This window comes from Asterias rubens, chromosome 3 (assembly GCF_902459465.1).
Source record: "Asterias rubens chromosome 3, eAstRub1.3, whole genome shotgun sequence".
Classification (NCBI taxonomy): domain Eukaryota; kingdom Metazoa; phylum Echinodermata; class Asteroidea; order Forcipulatida; family Asteriidae; genus Asterias; species Asterias rubens.
The window spans coordinates 3,522,894-3,527,812 of NC_047064.1; the positions used below are offsets into that span (position 1 = coordinate 3,522,894).

The 4,919-nt window shown below is 38.0% G+C and overlaps 1 long non-coding RNA gene across 1 annotated transcript; it reads right to left on the minus strand.

Moving 5' to 3' along the window:
- Positions 1 to 2,231: 2,231 nt before the first annotated feature.
- On the minus strand, positions 2,232 to 4,040 carry LOC117288327. The gene is made up of 2 exons (XR_004518871.1): positions 3,921 to 4,040; positions 2,232 to 2,601 (listed from the first exon to the last, which is right to left on the minus strand). It is a non-coding gene; the product is annotated as an uncharacterized LOC117288327 (long non-coding RNA).
- Positions 4,041 to 4,919: the final 879 nt, after the last annotated feature.

Genomic DNA, 4,919 nt, shown 5'->3' on the forward strand with positions numbered 1-4,919 from the left:
CCTTTTCAGGAAAACACAAAAACTTTTTACGAAACACAAAATAAGTTGACACACATTTTTATGATTGTCTCGGAACTATTACTTGATATTTAATTTTAAAGCAAATTGTAATGTTTAAGCCTACGTTTACAAAGAAGAATGAGAAATAATTCGCCAAAGTTACAAACCAACATTTGTGAAGAATAACCTGCCTTATTATAAGTGCTTAAAAATAAATTATAATTTATAAAGTTAATTTTATATTCTAGCTGAAGTGGTTAATCTATCTAGACTAGAGGTAATTGTTATTTAATGAGTTAAATATATCTTTATTATTATTTACAAGCCAAAAGATATGCCGTAAGCATGAATGTAATGTCTAAGCTTTTATACATTTATTAATTTATTTAGTAAGTCATTTGTTTTGTGGGATTTTCTTACTGTCGTTATATTTAGTAGCTTTACAGCAAAATTGAAAAGAAAATTGAACGATAAAGTTAACGGGGCTCGTCAAATGAATTTCAACTAATTTAACATCTCGGGCTGCTTGTTGTGTTTAAAATGCAACACCTCCGTATAGTTTCTTTCAAAACACTGGACATTTAATTGTCAGAACTGATGAATGAAAACAAAAAAACCCCATTAATTTCGGGTCGTTATGAAAATAAATCTTTAAAAAATAAATTGATACATCACTGGTGGGGGTGCGTTTGAATAACGATTACCTACTGACGTCATCATCAGACATTTCTATTACCAAGTTTGAAAAAAATATCACTAAAATAATGTGTAATATTGTAAATCACAAATGTAGGCACCTGCCCAAAAGGATAGGCCAATATAATAGCATAAAATCAGATTAAATTCTTACAGCTAGATAAAATAAAGAAGGGGAACTACTAGATTAAAATAAACTCATCACTATTGTGTTTAATTGAATACCTTTATGATAACAAAGCAATGGTTAACATTAATAAATGTTTGTGGGGTAACAATGGTAAAGAAACCATGACATATTAATGTTTACCCCTGAAGCGCAACTTGTCCTTACAACAAAGTACCAGCACAAGAAAGTTCAGCAATATTTGTTTATATTAATAGCAGATTTTGTTTGCGCTCTCAAATTTGTTTTTATTAAATAAACTTGCCATTTTGGCAATTTAAATGAGTGCTTCCTGTGTACAACATGTTCAACTCTCATAGGAAGTATACGAACTGGGTCTAAACATTCAGTTGTTAGAAATCAAATCGTGTAAGAGAGGTTTGCGAAAATATAGCGCAAATAATTTGTCTTCAAACTTACTATTTCGTAACATCGCCTTTAAAGAGGAAAATATTTCTTTGAAATTGTGTGCAGTTTGTTTTTATCGCGAAGAGAGTATGGCCTTGATAGGCTGGCTCAACAAAACCCCCGCGTTGGTAATTCCTGTATCACTGTCTCAGAAGTGAAATGGCAATCACTCAACACAAAAGCACGAAATAATTCTTTTCGCATTGAGTCGTAAATTTTGTTTACTCCTGGTGACGAACGCAGTATTTAAAGAAAGGACCTGGGAATTTGTAGGAGCAGAGTTTCGCATTGAGCCGTAAATTTTGTTTACTACTGGTTACTACTGGTGACGAACGCAGTATTTAAAGAAAGAGAAACTGGGTTTCTGTAGGAGCAGAGTTTCGCATCGAGCCGTAAATTTTGTTTACTCCTGGTGACGAACGCAGTATTTAAAGAAAGAGAAACTGGGAATTTGTAGGAGCAGAGCTGTGTGTTGAGAGAGTTGCGACATGAGGGACCAGTTTTCTTTTGTTCGGTCCAAATGCAGCACAACCTAATAAGCCATTTTGAAAAATGTTGGGACACTTAATATTAACAATATCAAAGTCTTGTGTAGCGCACGTATCTACCAAACAAGGTACTCAAGGCGCTGAGTATATACAAACTTTCAGAATGATAGGTAACTGCAGTGATGAATTTTGCGACCCAATATTTTTTAGCACAGTCTAATGGTTTACAAGGTGCTCAGCGCATACAGCAGCCACAGCCAGGAACACCGGGCGAACCCCTTCTCTTTTCGAAAAGTGCACTGGGTTCTTTTACATGCGTTACACAACACATGGGACGCAACGGCTTTACGTCCCATCTGAAGGACGAAGCAATGGTTAAGTGTCTTGCTTAAGGACACAAGTGTCACGGCTGGGGATTCGAACCCACAGTCTGCTGATCAGAAACACTTTATACCATTATACTATTAGGTTTGTGTATATTGGTCTGTAGACGCCCAAACCAAACAGTACACTCCTACTGTGTCAACCATACCTCGAAAAGCCGTATGCGTAACCAGTCTGGCGTCCTGTATTCGGCAACGCATCTTTTGATACAAAATGGCATCTGGTCGAAAGTTGTCGCAGCTCTCTCAATCTAACTCTGAGTATGTGTACTGACTATAAAAGGGGTAATTATTGTTTAAATGTAAAGTTATCGTTTAAGTTAAAAGTAAAAAGGGACTGAATGAACTAGGGCGATATCGGGCAAGTCTTGATGAAATCGCACGGGGACCAGCTCCATTTGGGGGCGATGTTTCGGGAGATGTAACAGTTGGGGATCGTATGAAGACAGCTACCGTATTCCTGCAAAAATGACACAGAAAAAAAATCTAAAATTTAAAAACCTGAATAGGAAAAACTCCGAACAATATAGTCGACTGTGCCGGGATGAGTTCAAGCTGCAGCTCAGGTATGGATGCGTACATGAGTGAGACAGGGCAACGTGCAATTAACTCTTTCATTTTGTATTATTATTAAATAAAACAACTTAAAACTCGGAGTAAACTGAAAACACAAGGGAAAATGGTGATTCATTCTTGAACTGTAAACCTTAGTTTTGCCTATAAACTTATATATAATTAGGGTTCTAAAATAAAGACCCGGCGCATAATATCATAGCAATTTGGTTTGTATCAATATAAAAAAATATCAAGAGTGGGCGGTTAATACGGCATCTGCATAAGAACTTGCTTCCTTCGCTCAATTTTAAAAGTGCGCGATATGTGAAAATGCCTGACGCATCAGTGGTTTTCAAATTGTTTTACCAAACTAAAATGAGCTTTTTAATAGACCGTGTTGAATAACCGCGTACATCAAGGAAACAAAAACCCAGCACGCAATGTTCTCGGTTTGATTTCTACGGCACAAGCACGCACACCCACACTCACAGACGCCATCTTGTAGGGCAGATATTTGAACCGTGACGTCATATTCAATACGGTCTATAACAGTCGTGATTTACGTCCTTTTGCATATCTGGACTAACTGACGTTAACATAAGACTGTTCATTGGACTCCAGTGACTGTCAAATTACTGTGGTATCCATCAGTGGTACACAAAAGAGAGTTTGTGACGATGCCGTCGAAATGCGTTAGTGGACCCAAGCATAAAACGTGAACGTGGTATCTCGCGAAACGAGCAGGTGGTTTTAACTGGCGTTTCCCGTTTACTTCCTCTTTTGTTGGCAGTTTATAACAAAACAATTTTTTAAAAGAAAAAATGAAAAATTTAATATTTGCTCTGCTCTGAAACGTCAAACCAACAACTATATGTGGCAAAACTGTAAATACTCTGAAAATCGGGTCCGACCCGGGCTCCGTGTGGCCTGACCCACTGGGTCGGTATGACCCGTAATCTGTTAAAAATGTCTCAGAAAAGGGTCAATACGAAGGATCCGAATACAATTCACATTCTAAAGACCAATGTTCGTGTCATTTAAGCTGCGTGCTTTCATTTCAGCCACAGAAAACCTGAAAAAGGCAAAAATTGTATTGTCACCAAAACAATTCCCAGACCTTCCCTCTAATCTCGACTCCCCCCCCCAACACACACACCCCCACACACCCACCCACACACACACCGAATTTGTAAAATGTCGACCCTATAGGGTCAGTTGACTCACATGTCTCAGTGGTCGGCATTTCTTGTAAACCTTCTAAGCAGTTCTCTGAAGCGGTATTTGGGGTTAGACTGGCTGTCAGGGTATTTCCTGCGAGGCCGTACCATCTGGCTTGCGGCGTCCCTGCTTTAAAAACAGACAAAAATATATTAGGATATCAACATACTCTTTCATAAATATTATACACATTTTATATTCGTGTTTTCTTCCTTTTTCCTTTGGTATTTTGTCCCCATTGCTATGGAATAATCTCCCCTATCAATTCCGTATACTTGACTCCCCACAGGCCTTCAAAATGCCAACTATAACCGTTGCGCAAGTGGACCTACGCAGTTGCGTAAAGTTTCGTGAAATCGGCTGCTGGACACTATTGGTAAACTCAAAATACTTGTAAGCATAAAAACTGACTCAGTTACGAGCAATGACGAGCTGTTGGTAGTATAGCACATTGTGAGAGACGAATCCTCCCGTAGTAACGTATTTGAGAAAGAGGAAATTTTTCACTCAAACATTAAAATACTTCAGGCCTAAAGCCTTTTAACATGCATCAGAAAGCACACACAATTGTGCAACATATGTGTTTTTCTTTCATTATTCTCCTGCAACTTCGATTACCAAATTGAGTATAACAAAAATCAGAGATTTGTTATTCTATGCATGTTGGGAAACACCAAGTGAGAATACTGGTCTTTGACAATTACCAAAGGTGTCCAGTGCCTTTAAGGCTCATCTGTTTGATTCTCCAAAAAAAATAGGAGACTGCCAACGAGGGACTAGATAGCTCAATTTGTAGAGCGCTGGCATGATAATCTGGAGGTCTATAGGTAATTTCTATTTGTTCAACCCCAAATAACTCATCGAATCTGTTTGCATTTCAGTTCATTGCACTTGTCATATCTCTGTGAACTCCTTTGTCTTCACAAATTGTTCTTCACATTGCTAAAGCACCTCGGGAATAGGCAACAGAATGGTGGCGCTCTATACACACGCTGGATGCTTAAT